This window comes from Falco rusticolus, chromosome 4 (genome assembly GCF_015220075.1).
Source record: "Falco rusticolus isolate bFalRus1 chromosome 4, bFalRus1.pri, whole genome shotgun sequence".
Classification (NCBI taxonomy): Eukaryota; Metazoa; Chordata; class Aves; order Falconiformes; family Falconidae; genus Falco; species Falco rusticolus.
The window spans coordinates 107,100,837-107,118,917 of NC_051190.1; the positions used below are offsets into that span (position 1 = coordinate 107,100,837).

General features: G+C 34.8%; 1 protein-coding gene across 4 annotated transcripts in view; it reads left to right on the forward strand.

Moving 5' to 3' along the window:
- Positions 1 to 18,081, forward strand: part of TBC1D5 (TBC1 domain family member 5) — a 324,955-nt gene that overhangs the window by 18,308 nt on the left and 288,566 nt on the right. For 3 of the 4 annotated variants that reach the window (XM_037387032.1, XM_037387031.1, XM_037387034.1), the window contains exon 2: positions 10,743 to 10,804. The exons of the other annotated variant lie outside the window; for it this stretch is intronic. The gene's annotated coding sequence lies outside the window, so the exon portion shown is untranslated. The remainder of the gene's footprint in view (positions 1 to 10,742; positions 10,805 to 18,081) is intronic. 4 annotated transcript variants of the gene reach the window in all.

Below are 18,081 nucleotides of genomic sequence, written 5' to 3' on the forward strand. Positions count from 1 at the left end.
TGGGTCATGTACATTGGCCTTGCTGACACTTTTTTAGTCTGATTAAAAATTTCCAGAACTGATGACATAAAAAAAAATTAGTTGTATGGAAAAAAAATGAAAGGGTTCCTTACTGTTGGCTGCAGTGTTATGTTTGGCTTTGAAGACACTGACTTGTTTTACAGTTTCAGTCAAAGATCAACGCAATCATTTGAGCCTTGACTTTCTCTTTTAGGAGTCTGACAGAGCTGGCGGCATTTCCTTCTGTCAGGCTTTTGTTGTTTAAGATAACTCTTTGACTCACTGACACTGTAATGAGGAGTAAACAAGCCCTATTTCTTTGTGACAATTTGTAGTATGTTTCTAGTGGATTCTGAATTTAACGATATTGGTTTAACAGTTGTTAAATCATGTAGCTGTAGTAAGCTTCTTTACTAGTGGTAATTGTGTTGAGGAAATGAGTATCACAGCCCCACATGGAGGGATTTATGTTCAGATGTGAAGGGATCAGCTTCTGCCCTCCACTTGTGCCTGTCTGCTTGCTTCAGAATACTGTCTCCTCAGTTGTCCAATCAACTACATGAATGAATGTTCCAATACCTGGGCTTTAAAAATATGTGTCTGTCTAAGAACAGGTACTTGGCAGGGTTTAGAGGATAGGATGTTGCTGAGAAGTAAAGGTTTAAATTTCATGTTCTTTCTGTGATTAGAGAACATAGGAGTGGTGTCCCTTAAAACCATGGTAAGAATCAACATCTATGGGTACTGATCCTATCTAGCAGGTATATAAACATCTGAAGCCTTTTGGATCTCTCGTGTTAAAAAGAAGACAAGACATCGTGTCTTGTAGAACCTTTAATTAAAAAAAAAAAAGTTAAAAAAAGGAAAAATACTGAATTCAAGATTCCTTTTTTTTTTAATTCTATATTCTAACTAAAGTGTTACCTTTGTTTACTTCTCAGTGGTTGGTGTCTATTCACTGTGCAATTTATTGTTCATTGATGACATTTTCGGCAGGCCTAGAAGTTATGATAATTAGGTAACAGGAGTTAAAGGAAAGTTACGTTGGCATAATTATTTGAGGAAATTTGCTTCTTGTGTTCCAAATTCCATATAGACTAAACTAAAGCATTATTTCAGTGATTTTTCAGTACTTCCACAAAGTCATTAATTAATGTTGAAACCTGTCATCAACAAGTGAAATTATGTATTCAGAATAGACAACAGGTTTACCTGCTTATTTACCTGAAAAATTATGAAGATTGGGTAGTTCTGGATATCCTTCACTGGGGTTTTGTTGTAAAGTTTTAGGTAAGAAAATAGTCTCTTTAAGGTAAGGAAAAGATAAACCTTTTCCTGTGCATCCCAAGGTTAATATATTGTAGTTGGTCTTAGGTAAATCAGCAATGCATGGTCCATGATTTGAGGTTCTGTGGACAATTTCATGCAGACCTAAGTTTTCCACTTCGTGAACAAAAAGAGCAGGAAGGGAAAAAATCTCAGATGGTTTGGAAACAGTGAATCAAGGAAGCACTTGCATGATGGAATGCTGGTGCCATTGCCAACAGTTTCTTTTTTTTTGGCTACTACCCCAGTTGATAGAGCACCCCTATCAGTCATGGGAGATCAGGTTCAATAAAAAAAGTCCTTTTTGTACCAGAGAATTATCTAGTAGCTATTACTCTGCTGGGTAATGACTGCTGCTGGAAATTTGGGGTATGACATGCTTATAGTCTCCTGTCTAATAACGTTTCCTGTTGTAGAAATTAGAAATTCACTGAGGCTACAAATGGAATTCAGAGAACCTACATGATGGGTGAAAATCATAACTGACGGAGAAAAGAGTAAATCTCAGTTTTTCCCTGACAATACACATTTTTATACAAAGTAAAGCACAGATAAGCGTGAGGGTGCAAATGGCTGCTCTCATGTAGAAGAAGAATTGGTTTCTCTGCTTCGTGTCAATCCTCAAACCACATGCACCTTAGTACGAGGAGGGTGCTACCTATTTTTAGTCATGTAATGACAAGTTTCTTTTTTTATTGCAAGGTACCTTTATAGATTGAATAACAGGTATCATGGTCGTTGCCAGACACCAATCAAATTGGAGGCTAACAAAAGCTGCAGCTCACGTATTTAATTTTCTATTCCACTGGTAATTGTGCTATAGGAAAGTGTCATATGTAGTTCATTAAACAGTTTCATTAATAATTTTAAACATAATAAAGGGAAAAAGTGCATCTGTATGTATGTGTTTAGTTGAATTAGCTTTAAAAAGCATTGGTACAAGTATATTAATCATCAATTACTATAGATAGTGAATGTTCTATATGGAAGATAATGAGGGTTCCATTATTTAGAAGTGGCACAATGACAGACTTTTTTATTTAGTTGGGAAAAGTGATTTTGTTGTGTTAGCTCATATTGGAGCCCGACGTACCTAATCTGTAATGTCTAAAGAAGAAAAAGTAACAACTGTTTCTTCCCCATTTAGAAATTAGGTACACGGTTGCTAATCTGAAGCATTTTACCCAATTTAAGTCTAACGTGTAGAGTCCTTTTCTTCTTTTATTATAAGGACTTGAACTCGGTATCTAATTCCATTAATGAATTACTAAAATAGGCTCAAACTTTTTCACGTAGCAGTTAGAAAAGATGTGAGTGCAGTACTGTTACGTCATGTAAAAATATTCATTTTCTTTAGTGAGAGCTTTGCTTCTTGTTAAAGGAATGTAAACAGTGAACATGCACAAAATGTATCAACTGAGTCTTTGCCTAAAATCAGAGTGGTTTTGAGTGTTCAAACTTAATTCAAAGATGTATTTTAATGCGGGCATAATGATATTATTAAGTCAGTAGTTAATGTTCTCATAATAACATTCTGTCATCTTTCAGGTACTTTATGTAGCATAGTATACTGCTATGTAACTTATTACCTGTAGGATTCCCATTAATGATCATTATCTTGAAAATCTTCTGAAATCCTCACAGTTGTATTTTCCAGTATCCTTTGTGTTTAGGTTGTCTTAATTAAGGAAAAAAACCCACAAATTAGTGATGACAAGGGACTTTGTTTTTCCTACTTATCACTGGTCTAGGTAACTTGTCTTCAGAGAACTAATGTCACAGATTTAAATACTGCCATTTAAGTTTCTGTTAGTTGAATCTTTCCTCCCCCTTTTACTGTTTTATAGTATGCTGGCAAAATTACAGCATTTTCAGCAATTAATCCATTTTTTTTCATACAAAACTGGTACAAATGAGAAGAGCCTTCTCATTCATCTGAGTAACTTACAGGACATAACAAAGTCAGATGTGCTTTTGTGTTTTGCAGACCAGGTGTTTCTATCCTTTTATATTGAAAGGTGAGGCCCTGGTTTTTACTTCACTAATAACGTATTATACTATAAATCCAATAATCTCTTTGGGGATTTGAGTTTAAAAAGTGCTGCTGGTCTCGCTCTAGTCAATAAACTGACTTCTTAGCAGTGCTTGCTAAAAGAGGTGGCTATTTTATTGATGAGTATGGAAAAAGTGTATAGTCCAGTGCTTTGTTCCATTCCTCTAATTTATGACACCAGTAATAATAGATGATGAATGAGATATCCAAAACATTAATAAATTATCTTAAGAGGTGTACTAAGTCAAAGAGGAGACTAAGAAATAATCTCATATAATGCCTCCAAGAAAAGTAAGCTAATTCCAGAGTCATTTATTCAGCAATATGCAAAAACCCAGAGAAATCTGTTGAAATTGAACTGCTATAGTTAGTATGATGTTAATATAACTCAGCGTTCCAAATGTGCTATTCTAGACATTCGGATTGCCAGCTTCAGGTGGCAAGATGTAAAACGTACAGACTAAAATAATTCTTAAATATTTAAGTCAAAACGTTGAGTTTAAGCATGTTTAAAATAAAACCCAGCAATTTTGTCCTACGTTGATGATGCTTACATCCTCTTCCCTAAATTCATCTATCCACTAACAGGATTGAAATTTGCAGCAGTTTTCTGCTGTGGTTTGCATTCACTAACTTGATGATTCTGTGTTGAATATTCACTCATTCTAAGAGAAACTGTGCAGCCTTTTGGGTTTTTTAGCTGTGAAGTTTCCATGTTTCGTCCATTTGGATGCAACAAGCAATAGTTGTCCTGGTGCACTTTCTATCTCTGAAGGAGTCTTCATGTCAGAAGAGGCATTTGGCTGCTTATGCAGTATTCATGTGCCACCTTGCTATAGACAGGGAGCATCAAAGTAGCAGGCCACTTTTATGCAAGTGAACTATTGCCATTCTTATTAATCTGTTTCTTAATGTTAATAAGTACAGTGAAATTTAGTCAGAATTATAAAATGGTGTGAGATTCAGGGAGTGCAAATGTTACTTATGTTGGTAGAAATAAAACATCCTGAAGGTGATGTAAGGTTTTCCATTTCACAAACTGTTGCTTTGAGGTTCTGTGAATATGCTTTTTATCACATTTAGATCACGTACGTGTATGCTTAGATAAATTTGGCATCAAAATGAGCAATATGTCTTTTGTCCTCCCCCTGTTCTCCATTTTTTGGTATTTTCGTTCCATGCCTTGCACCTTTGTTGGGATTTGTATGGCTGTATGGAACTCATTCAGCTGATAAATAATGTATTTTTTCTTTGTCAAGGTTATACAATGCGTTACAAAATAGTTAAATATTTTTGGTATTGAGTTAACTAAACATCTTAAAGGCTATACTTTCTACATCAAGGACAATGGAAAACCCTTATTCTTGGTGATTTCTAATCAAATTGGATCACCTTGGGATACAGACAGTTAAAATTAGCTACCTAATTTTATTAAACTTATTCATTTCCGTGTTTCTTTCTTATGTGTAAAACGGTGCAAAAGAACATCTTGCTGTGCAACAGGGCCAGTACAGTAAATGGCTTTCTGTATTTCATGGGCCTCAATTTCGTTTTTGTGTCTAAGACTATGCAGTGACTATTGGATGCTAAGCCACTTCTATTGAGCTTCTGGATATTTTTTACCTAGTTCCCCCCCCATGATCCCCCTAAGAGTCTCAGTAATCTACACTGGCTGTAGTGGTCTGGATGGTGGCATGCTGTCACTGCAGTCATAACGTTTGTCTTGCAGCTGGACGTTTTCTAGCTATGCTACTTTCTCATTTCCCAGAATGCATTTTATTGGTCTTCTTTCTACTCCTAGCATTAATTTAATCTTTAACTATGGAATTTATTGTAGTTACAGTTCTTTACATAAAGATTGTCATCAGAAGGTGTCATCAGTTGCTTTCTACTTTGTGTTTCCTCGTGGTTTTTAATAAATATGCTAAGTATTGTTAGTCATATGCTACTTTTAACCATTGATCTTTATGATGAGCAATTAACATACTTTTTTAAAATAGCGAGCTGTAAACAGTGCTTGCTTTTTTTTGTTTGTTTGTTTCCAACTTTATCAAGTTCATGCATCTTGTGAAAATGTTGATATTAATTCTGACTTAAATGAATGTGCTGTATTTATGAGTCAAAGTAGGCTCAGTCGGCCCATACTTATGCAGTTGTTAAATTTTACTTGGTTTTCTCCATAGCTGATGTGGTTGGGTCTGTAATTTTTAACACTGCCAAATTTAAGAGAAGTGGAGGGTATCAAGCATTTTTAGAAACTAGGAATTATATTTAAGTTTATAAGATCTTTAGGCATAAAGTATATGTATGTAGATTGTCTTCTCAGAGTATTTGTGTTTTATTTCCTGCTATTCTGGCCATTTATATTGGAGTTTTACATAATCTTAAGGTCTGCCTTGGCTCCAAAAGTATAAACCTTTTAGTCAGACTTCAAGGTGGTTAACTGCTAGTGCTGCATTTTTCAAAAGAAACCAGGTGTTGGTATCTGTGCTGTTAAAACTGTAGACCCCCAGACTTCCTCATTTATGGTCAGGATGAAATGAAGATCTGTTGAAGACCAAGAAGGTATTTCCCAATCAGGGAAAACTGAAGAGAATTTATTTGCATTATCAGTATTTCCCATGACACCAGACCTTAGTTTAAGGAAAATAACTACTAGGAAAGCAATAGAATCCTGCCATATATTGGATATGTTTCCCATTATGTTCAGTGTGAAATCAAGACCTTTTAAAAAATCACTAAAGTCCATTAAGCAGTGTTTTAGAGGTTAAGGTTCTTGTTCATGGTTGTGGTAACATGGTGTTAAGTTTCTTCTGTCCATGATACATCACAGGAACTTGAGTCAGCATTGTATATCTGGGACAAGTACTCTAATGTCTCCGTGCTGATTTTTGTTCTGGGGAATATATCTCAGAAACTCATAGTGGATAAATCTCACTTGAAATTAATTGGAGCAGACAGCCAAAAAGAGAATAGTAGCAGAACTTGGAGTGTCCGATGCTAACCTGGATAAAAGATGAATAGACTCGGCACCTCATTCAGTTCTTTACAGAAAGTAGAAAGATTCTGCGTTTTGCAGAAATTAAAATAAACGGAGAAAGGGATTCAGCAGCTCTTGCTTTATCAGAATTGGAGCATAAGCCTTTAGTCCAACAACAATTAAGGCCTAAATTGGGAGAGCCCTTCCATGGAATGACATGATCTGTTCGTTTTGACAGTAAAAGGCAATATCCACTCCCTTATATATGGATATTGTTAAAGAGCAACCACCATTAATTGCGTAAGATGATAATTGCACACTGTATAAACTAACAAATAGTCAGTCCTTCGTGCGCAAATCTGAGCAATTTGTAATTTTGTATTTGATGCTTCAGTAAATAGGGAATCTGAAATAAAAACTTAATTGCAAAGAATATGTGAAAAAAACCCTTAACCGATACAGTAATACATTTTGTGATAGAGGAATGCTTTGGCCTTAAGCATATTATTTGAGAAATAAGGATCTTAAATGTAGGGTTGTACTTTGTCATGTATATGACATTTGAGGGCTTATTAGAATCAAGAATTGTGGGACTAATGCTCTTTGTAAAAGAGAAAAAAACTTCAAGTAGCAAAATGTGAATATGAAATAACTGTAAATTACTTTTTTGCCCATTCCATTTAAGCATTAATTATGTTTCACCATTTCTAATTAATAGACAATATATTATTTAAATAGGGTAGCAATTGTGTTTTTTAAATGCAATAGAAGAGTGTCTTTAACTGGAAAATCAGATTTTGCTACAAAAATAAAGATCTCCTAGTTTGGAGTACTTTGAGGTTAACATACTGTGAAGTCATCAGTGAATACTGCAAATCAATACAATGAAGGGTTAATTGTGAAAACTGATACAAGTTTTATTTTCTTATAAATCAAGAAGCTGGTAAAATGTACGCTTACTGTTGATCATTAGAATACAAAACTATCTGTTAAAAACAATTAACATGCATATCTGATGACTGATTGTATAAATATGAAAGTCAAATAATTGTAATCGTTAACCATGGCTTCAGGTCATATGAGTTGTCAGCTCAAAAAAACTAGAGGAGAAAGATGTTGATTTGCATATATTTAATGTGGCATGCTGTACATGTGGGAATTTGAGATAAACCTTTGCTAGTAATCTGCCTGTTTTTATCTAAAAATCAACTAGGAAACGTGGGTCGTAACAGTCAAATGAGCTGTGTGGTGTGTTGTTAGCAGTTAATTCAGTAGTTTGAGACTTTACATTTTACTATATATTCTAATACTTCTAAATCAATTTTTTACTGAGACAGTTGGAAGAAGCTGGTTAAAAAGTTATTCAAGAAATACTCAAAGTTCTTTCTTACAGGAACATACTCAAAATTAGCCTATAACTGACTGTAAGACTAGGATACTTTTGCAGTTGTTAGACTTATACAGTATGTATAAGAAGCAATCTTTGCTTTTGTGTGATAAAAATATATCAGAGAGATATTAAAAAAATTGAGTACTGTATGGAGTCACAAAAAAATCTTTCTACATGAAGTGGACCAAACAGATAACTTTTAATTTAATTAAAATCAGTTGTAATAAATAGAGTGAGGGAAGTGTGGCAGAGGAATGAGGCTTCTGACCTGGAAAGGATTTACACATTTTTAAAGTTCCTGAATATAATAATCCATTGCAGTATTATTTTTTTTCATTGATAATGCAAAACATTCTGTGTAACTCATAACGATTCAAGGAATCCTTGAAATGTAAGTCAGAATATAGTGGTCTGCACCTTACATTACCTGTAATTTTTTTAAATATTGTCTGTCCAGCCTTTCTCCTTTCCTGTGTGTTTACTCCTGAACAATAAAAAAAAAAATATTTCCTGTCCTAAATTTTGAAATTATATGGTAACCTCTTTCTAAAATTTACCTGATTCCGATGTTCATGAGTTCCCAAAGGGAAGAAGCAGCAGCATGCAGTTTCTTTTCATCTGATTTGTACTTGCAAACTAAGAAACTTCCTGTTGATATCAGTACCCAAAGGTGGAGAGTAGAAGATCCTGTTGCTCAGTGCTTTTTACTGTGAACTTTATCTATAATTTTGCCATTGTAAGTATTTGAAATTTGTTCTTGGGTATGTGGTGCAATCCAGTTCCTTGCCTTATCACCCAAATTAACTTGAGTACCAGCAAGGTGGCCTCCATCATTGTAGCACTCAGCTTCTCAGCCTGGGCAGAGTACAGAACACGCACAATTACTAGATATCTCTTATTCCTGCTCCATGAAGTACACCTGAATGACACAGCCTTTTGCTTCAGTCTTCCATTGACCAATCTTCTATATGATCTGTTGAGTAAAGGAACCTGTACTGCGTTGGGGGGAAAAGGACCAGCTGGCAGAACAGAGGAATGGAATCAAATTCTGTTTCCGTCCTTTACTCTTGTGTAGGATAGAATTTGCATTTGATGGCAAGAGAAAGGTGGCTGTATCCCAGGTGACTGGCTGTTTTGTGTCCTTTCTTTAAATGATGTACATGTCTATTGGAGCAGGGAATTAATGACTCTTTAGTTGGGTGGAGAGGACAGTTCTGTAACCCTAGATTAGAAGCCCAAATTAAACATGAAAGTAATTAAAAACTAAGTAAACTTTAAAAGAAAGAAAAAATGTGTTTTTACAATCACCGATGTCTTAACTACAATTTTAGCTCTACTGTAACTCATTGGTGAAAAATCACTTTGCTACCAGAGGCTCCCAAGCTGTAGATGAATGAAGATGATCTATGACTAAGTGGTACTTCCTAGAGAAGGGTCTAATTCTAGAACCTCAGGATCATTCCTGAGCCTCCCAGTAATCCTCAAAATGTCTGAGGGTATATGTTGTTTTTGCAAGGATCCATTACATTAGAAAAGAAGGATTTGGGAAGTGTAGGATTTGTTTTGGGGGTGGATGGGATTCACAGATGCGGTGTGGGAATGTATTGTCATTCTCAAACAGAAATCTGGGCACTAAAAGAGAATACCTTAGCAAAAAGCCAGTCTGTCTCACTTCTCCCACTTCAGAAACATATTGTGAGAAAGAAGTGCTTCAGATTCCTTACAATATAGAAGTTTTTTGTACTCTTGTGTTTTGGGGCTTGCAGTGTTATTAGCTCAGAGGGGAGGTATGCTTTTTCATGATGACTATATTTAGCCAGGAGGAATAGTCCTTTTTAAAGCAAATTGAAATGAGTGTATGAGAGCGTGAAATTATCAGCAGCGCTGGTGCACATTTACATTGCTTCTACATACTCTTTTGAATGACCACACAACAGAACAAGTACTTCATTTCCACTGTGTTGATTTTTCTTGACAAAACATGGCAGTCTATCCAAAGGAGGGTGTTTAGCCAAGATAAATATAAAATTTATGATTAAGCAAAGTGTTTCCTTATTATAATCCCTAAAGAGAATTTGAGACTTGTTAAATATAATGTGCCAAGGTAGTTTTAAGAGTAAATTATCCTTTATGCTTTTAAATGCTGAAATACAGCAGCACCATCAACCATTTGAGATCTTACCAGCTGAAACAAAACTGCATACTAATTTCCTTTGAACCAAGTAGCAAAAAACCATACATATATACAATGTATAACCTCAGGTTTGATGTATTCATTCAGTTTTACAGTCCTGTATGGAGATCAAGGAGCCATGTCAGTAGCATGATTCATAAAACCATGTCTCACTCTTTCCTGCAATGTGTGTTACAGAAGAAAGCAAATAAACCTTTTTGACAGAATGGATAAAAATTGATGACATGATTACACTTCTGGCACATTTCTTTAACTGCTATATTTACAGAATACCACTTTGAAGAAAACTATGGTGACTGTCAATATTATTCATAAAATAAATGGAGAATGAAAATTGATTTGGAAGATGAGTGGATTTTGACCTCTGTGGTACCAGTCTTGGCTTTGGAGTGCAGTGTTATAATTAAATTGTGAATGTTCTTAAATAGTGGATATTAAGTGATCTCACTGTATTCTTTCAAGGGCTATGAACTTCCAAAATCAAGGATAACATTAGATGTCAGCCAAGTATTTTGTCCTTCTCGTGGTTTGTCTTTACATCTGAATTAGTGCCAGTTTGCACAGATTGTGTGTCAGCTTAAATACAAAAAACAGGCCTCAGTCTGCTTGAACTCGTTCCACCAAAGACTTCTAAAAACTTTTGGTAGTCTGCAAACTGTAATGGCTGTTTCACATTAAGTTGCTTTGTAGAATTATAAAACAGCTTTTCTTGTGCTTTCAAATAAAATTTTGTCATCTGCTAATGAATGAGATACCATCTGTAATAATTAAGGTTATTCTACTTGTTTTCCCCCTGCAGCAAAACTTCTGAAGGTTTACAGAAGACAGTAAGAGAACCACCAAGAAGGCTATTGCAGTATTGTAAGTACTGCACCTAGGACAAAAAAAAAAAACCAACACCCGTGAATTAAGAATGTTGTAAAGAGATTTTCATTTTTTTGGGGGAAAAAATGAACTACATAAAGGGATTTACATGTAAAATACAGAGCAGGATGTATTGTAGCAATCATGTTAATAATTTACAAGGGAAAAACTGCACTCTTGTAAAATCTAAAATTGTATCCTTGTGCAGTGTAATCAGGAATTCACCAATAGCAGTGAAAAATACTTCTCTATCCACCAAAGATTGATCTAGTTTATATACATTTGTTTATTTAAAACTATCAGAATTTAGAAAATCATTGTAGTTTCATAGGTTTGTCATTTGTTTTAGTGACTTATTGTTTAGGTTATTTTGCAGAATTATTTATTTGCTGATTTATTTATGTATTTCATTATTTATTTATTTGATTATTTAGTAAATTATTTATCTGATGAATTATTAATACATCTTCATGACATGCTTTAAATTATTTATAACTTAATTTTGAGTTTATTGCTTTTCGACGCTGCATTGTTACTGACTAGTTTTGATTTTTTTTTCCTTGGTTCTTGAAAATTAAAGTACTAGCTCTAAGGCAAAAGTATATTCTTTGCAGAATCCATAGATGGTTTTCAATGAAGTAATTTACCATGTAGATACTAATTTTGCTTAGCTTTATATTGCTTAATATCACTTTTCTACTTATTTAGCTTTTGCTTCTATAATTTCATAGATGTGTCAAGATCAAATGAATGACCTTTAAGAAGCAAAGATAACTGTTTACTTTAAAACATGTAGAAATAGAGTAGTTCTGTTTTCCTCTTATGTAAGTACTCTTTAAGTATTCTTAAAGTTAACTTGAGATATTTTTCTGCTAATAAAATGGATGTTTTTAAAATGAGACTCTTGATATTTGAACTAATACATTTAACTTCTAATAAGAAAATAGTATCTTCACATTAATAACTCATGTGGAGAGTTCCTTTTTAGCAGCAAGGTTTTAAATATACGGGGAGGAATGGTGATATCTTCAGGCACATGCAGAAGATGATGTGTGTTGAGGCTGGAAGGTGGGTGGTAGGGTGGGTTTTTTCACCACAGTTTTTTGTGTGCATAGGAATTTATAATCTCTGAAAATGTAACATGTCTGTGTTGCATGTAAACTACTCTCAGGTTCTGTGTTCACAAAGAATCATTCCTACTGCAAAACATATTGTTGTGAAGGCTGGTTTTGCGTTGCTTTCTTTTGCCAATTAAAAAGGTCTGAAATCTCATCTTTTACTCCAGAGAGGCTTGGGTGAATGTATAAAAGCAAGGTAAGGGGCCAATTTTAGGCTTTACCTATGAGCACCAGCTCTGTGGAGTTTAAAACAGGTGCCTGCGATCAGAATTTGACTCGGTGTCAATACTGACCGGTGGGTTTTTCAGGACCAGTGAGCCTCTTGGCTGAAGTTGCCCATTTGACCTCAGTTCCCAGCGAGGGAACTTGCTGGGCGGTCGGAAGGCACCTTGCAGGAGAGCAGTGTGACTGACAGCCCTGTCTCAGAGCTGAAATGAGGAGGGCAAAGCAGCAGTTCCGCTGCAAAAGTGCCGTGTGCATAACGTGGCCTTTATTCTATGTTTAGCGCTTGAAATGAATTGCTATATACTTTAAAGTTTTAACACAGCATGGAAAGGCTGCATTGTACATTTCGAGTTTCAGTGCTGTTGAAATACAGTAGAAATGGCCTCTGTAGACAGGTTTCACTATAGAACTTAAATTATGCATGTGTGTATCCAAATTCCTTATTTTGAAATATTGAATGTATGAATATTTAATTTGTATCTTGCTTTAGTATCTTCATATGCTTGCCTTAAAGGAAGCTGTTTCCTTTGATTTATATACATGGATAAAAATGTGTGTACAGTATGTATCAATGGTTTTTTCTCTCCACTGTGTTAGATGAACAGCTCTGGATAATGATAGCTTCTGATTTTTATTCTGCAGCTTGCTACCATAGTATAAAACGTAAATTTCTCATATTTGTTCTATTAATCTTACTTGAATTTCAAATTCATTTGCTTTCCAGAAATATTTTCTTAATTACATACGTTAAGAAAAGTATGTTGCAGATCTTAACGATGCAGTATTTTTGGTCTGTGCACAGTAACAAAGCTCTGAATATTATTATTTGGGGCAGAGTTCCAATCTGAAATTTGCATTTCTCCTTATTTGAATGTTTTCACTGAAGCTGAGAACTCCAAGGGAGTTCTTCAACATATACTAGTTTATGCGACATGCTCTATGAAATTTAGTACAGTCACTCTTATTTCCTTGTGTAAATGAGGTCTTATTGTTGAGTAAGACCTATTATAAGCAGTTACAAAGGTAAGTGCTGTCAATGCATTCTGCCACCAGTTTCTTGGAGTATGAAACACTTCCTGAAAGACGTGCTACTACTGTTATAGGGTAATATAACACAGCTTATGTGTTGGCACTGAAAGTAGCTACTTCATAATGATGACAAGTGAAAGTACAGCCAAAGGTCACATTAAACAAGAGATTTCTTTCACACCTCATCCATTTTCTGGATGTGGAATGAAAATAGCTTTGTTCCCTATACTTCAGTATTTTTAAAAAGAAGTTATCTTGAAATAATTTTTTATGCCTTGTGTATTGCTTTCTCCACGTTTTACGAGGTGGACTGTGGAATTCTAGCATGCTAACCTTGGTGCTACAAAAGTGTTTGAAATGAGCTTAAATTCTGGGTGCAATTAGACAACATAAGTAGTATTTAAACTCACTACAATTTTTGTTTTGTAATTTGCTTAAAGGCATGGCTTTAAATTCTAGAAAAGGACTATTAATGTGCAAAGTGGTATTTATATTGATGTTGCACGACTAACTATGGTTTTATTTTTTTTATCCCTTAAGATAATATGGATTTTTTTCTTAAAATTGCAGTCTGTTGTTCAAAAATATAAAAGAAGTGAACCTATCTGTGTTGACAGACTGTTTCTTAGCTGTGTTTTAAAGAGATCCTGCCAGTAATGTGAGAGGATAATCCACCCTGTATGCTCTATCAGTTCCCCATTTTACACTGAAACGGCCAACCAGGATGCTAAAATAAGGTGTCATTTTAAAAACTTGAATAGTCAAGTATTAGATAATGAAAATGAAGCTGACTTGTTTCACAGGGAGTGCTGGTTGAGAAGCCTAAATCTGGTGTATTATTGGTAGGTGTATTTCTGTTCTAATCTAACTCCATAGAAATCGCAGAAGCCATATTAAGCTCTTCTTCAATTTATTCCATACAGATAAAAGAATTTTCATCTCATGAGTCATATATTTCCTGTTGTATCTTTAATACAGCCATTTTTAGTATTTTTCTTGCCTCTTTCCTCTATTGGTATGCTTAGAGAGTCTGTGTGTAGGAGCTTGTTATTTCACCCGTGAGGCAAGGAGGAGTTCAAATCAATAGCAGTGTGTTGTTGACACTAAATGATGTTTCTTCTTGCCACAATAAGACTTGATTTTGTCATCCTCATGACGCTAACTTGCTTCACAGAATAGGGGTCAGCACTCTCTCAAATCAAACTTTGCAAGTATTAAAAAGTCCTTTGAAGGAATTACTAGAGAAATACTCCAGTATTTGGAACCAAACACGTGCATTGGCTTTGTAAAACGAATATCCAAGCTGTTTCACTTTGTAGGGAAGCTGCTTTGCAATGCATTTTGGAAGTCTGTGTTAAAGAATGTAGGATTGATCAGAGCTGTCGGTGATGAAAGCATGATGTTTTGAAAAGAAGTGATTCAAACATTATTTAAAATATAAGTTGACGTAAAATATGGATTGTAGTAAGACCTTAGCTAAAAAAAACCCAACAAAACAAAAAACCTCAAGGCAGTAGAGGTAGAAAAATCTTTGCAGCAGTGTCTAGAGAAGATGTGTGCAAGTGGAAGAAGGTACAGCCAGCAAGATGTTACCATGCTAGGTCTGGGAATGTGTTCTATAGCATGGTCAAAAAGGAGCAAGCAGTTGTTCATAACATGAACTAAGGATCCCATATGGAGACAGGAGCTGTAGAAAAATGGGAATTGGAGAGGAAGTAGTGTAACCATGGGAAGCGAGAGTGTGATGACAGAAACACACAGGCATAATATTAGTATCAACAGTGGGTTATTAAGAAGCACAGGGTCTTTTGTTTTGGACATCTGAAAGCAACAGCAGAGGTAAATCATCCTAATATATTATAAAAATACCCGCCTCCATACAATGCATTTGTACATCTATATACATAACTTTCATTGTATGAAAGATGTTACAATTTTATCTGAAAGAACGTTAGAAGATATTACAGCTGCATGGTTAAACATTCACATAGTAAGTTGTGAATTTTAACTTGAATATTGAACTGCAGCAGCCTGTTCTATGAAAGCCTTTTAACAGTAAGTAGCTTTATTACTAGCTACACACACACACATAGCTTTTCTATTTGCACTATTTTCATTGTTTTGTATTTTTATGCAAAGCGTGCTCTCAGATGTTTATAGTGTAAACTGCAATCTAATATTTTTGGGGTTCACAATATCTCCCCTTCTCATTTCTTCCATATGATTTTCATAAAGTCATCTGATATAAACTATCCACATATCACGATGACCTTTCCTGGAGAGGAAATGCCTCCTATTTTGAAGGCAGTGAAAAAAGTCCTTGTGGGAATTACAGTAACCAGTTGTATTTCAGTAATGGTAGTGAATATTATATAAACTTCAATATTTGCTGGATTTTTTGAATGTGTGTTAACTGCAGGAAAATGAGTAGCACCTAAAAGATGACCAGCAGCTTCAGACATGTAGCTCATTGAGTTTCTCTACCTCAAATCCAGAAAGATTTTGATAATTCTCCTGTTCATTTAAATGTGTTTTGATGAGTTAGGTCAAGTCCATATCAGGAGCACTCTGCCAGTTTATTTATACTAGCAATACACATTACCTCAGATGCAACTTACTAGCAAGGTGGTAGTCAGAATAGCTTAGTCTTGTTCATGCATACTTCACTCTGTCTCCAATGCTGAGAGAACATAACCATCGATTTTGTTAGTGTAACATACCCTTATTTTTATGAAGTTAGCACACTTGTGGAATACTACCAGCATACTCTATCCTGCCATGCGGTCTTATCAGAATTGTTAAGATGCCTACCAGAAAGAGCCTTAAACAAAGAGCCTCTAACATCTTGTCAGCAATACAGTGAAGATGCAAGAAGTTCAGTGAAGAAGGCTGTGCCTAGTGTGGTGACTTGTCTCTACTGAAACATGTTTTTCCTTTCAGCTGAAATTCTGATCTGTAAACATTTGAGTGTAACTTACGACAAGCTGATAGTGGCACTGAAGTTGATGAATATATTCTCTTACAACATTATATTTAGTAAACACTAATTTTAGACTATTTTCTTTATCCCAGGCTTTTGCATTTGACATATGGTTATAGCTGGATTTAATGTTCCTTACTCTGTTGTGAGGATCAACAAACATTAAAAACATCCCTTATATTGGTTGCAAAAACAGCAAAAGATATAAAATGCAATGAGCTTTGTTATTCTCCTTTTTCTGGTTGTTGTTTATATTGCTTCTTGTGAGTGTGTGTGTGTGTGTAACTGCCATATTTCAGTTGACCAGAATTTTCAAAGACCTTAGGCATCTGGAATTGTCCCATTTTATCATATTTATGTCAGTTCTAGCATTTCATAGAAAAGTTGGGAGGTTTTAGATTCATACTGCAAAACAACTTTTGTACTATAAGTTTTAACATGAAATCAATAAGATCTGTGGATTCAGGTAAGCAAGAATTAAGTCCTTTTGGAATTATGGTATCTATTGGTACAGACATAGTTGGTGCATATGAGTAATCTAGCAACCTGATGTATAAGCTCTTTGAAATTTCTTCTGATTTGCAGCCAACAAATTAAATTGTTGCAATTATTTGACTAGATAGATTTACTTTTTTCTGTTTCTATACAGAACTGGTTTTCTTTCTGTACTATGCAACTCCTTGCCATGGTATGTCTTCTTTATCTCTATTAAATAACTATTAAAGTTATCGCTTCTTTAATTGGTTCAAAAAATAATGTTCTTAACATTTTCATTTGCAATTTATCAAGAGTTCTATTTGGCTTGCTATGCCTACTTGTTCTTAATAAATACACACGCTACCTGGGAGTGAATGTAAAAATAACTTGGGAGTAATAAGTATATTTGGTAACAACCTGAAAAAAATGTCTTTTTTTCTCTTTAATCACCTAAAATCTACAGTATTACTCTTGAGACTGTTTCTTAGAGAGAGATGTTATTGTATGCATGTGCATGCAGTACGTTCTGAGAACAATTAGTAAAACTACAGGCACATCTGAAGGCGTATTCTGCATTTTCAGTGAAACATATTTTGAATAAGTAGCTGATCAATTGAGTAGAGTTGTCCATTGATTCTAAAGATATTTTTTTCTGTGCTCAGACAAATCAAGATGGTAATCATTTAGAATTTCTTGCCTTCATGAAAAGGAGTGATGAATAATATAATTGGAAGGAATGCATGAGTCATGAAACAGGGAGCTGGGCAATCATGGAAAAATTCACTTTAAAAACTTCTGCTTACCAGGATCTGTACTGTGAGTTCAGTTCTCTGTAACAAAATCCACAAATTACAATGGCAGAGGTTTGAATAAAAACCTTGGGTGGATGAACAACTCTTTAAGTCAATTTGAAAACTGTTTGGTGGGTTATAAAAAGTTCTTTAACTCTCTGCTAAAATGATTGTGGATATAATGATCAGAAGACACTCTGTCTTCTGACCCCCGTATGAATGTGAGAGCAAAGTATCTTAAGATATGCTATAGTTAATATGGAGCGAATGTAGACCCTACGGTCCTGAAAGTATCTGCATTACTATAAACCAGCTTTTAAGAGCTGTTAAAATATTGATAACTTGGTAGAGCACTTCAGAAACTCTTATTTCTGTTTCAGATGTAGATATGTGTAGCAAGTCAACATTTGTACTGTTTTTCTTGGGTGTACAACTACATGTAAAAGAGAATAAAACCAAGTATTGTTACTAAATAAATGGCTTAATTTGTCATAGCTCCACCCACAAAAAAAAAATCCTTACCTATTTTGCAGCTTTTTTCCCATACTAAAATCATCAAGCATGTATTAAAAAATTGCTAGGTAGAATCAAGTACCACTTCTGTGTCCCAGGCAAGACTCACGTAACCAGCAGTTGTTCTCCCTGCAGTGACCT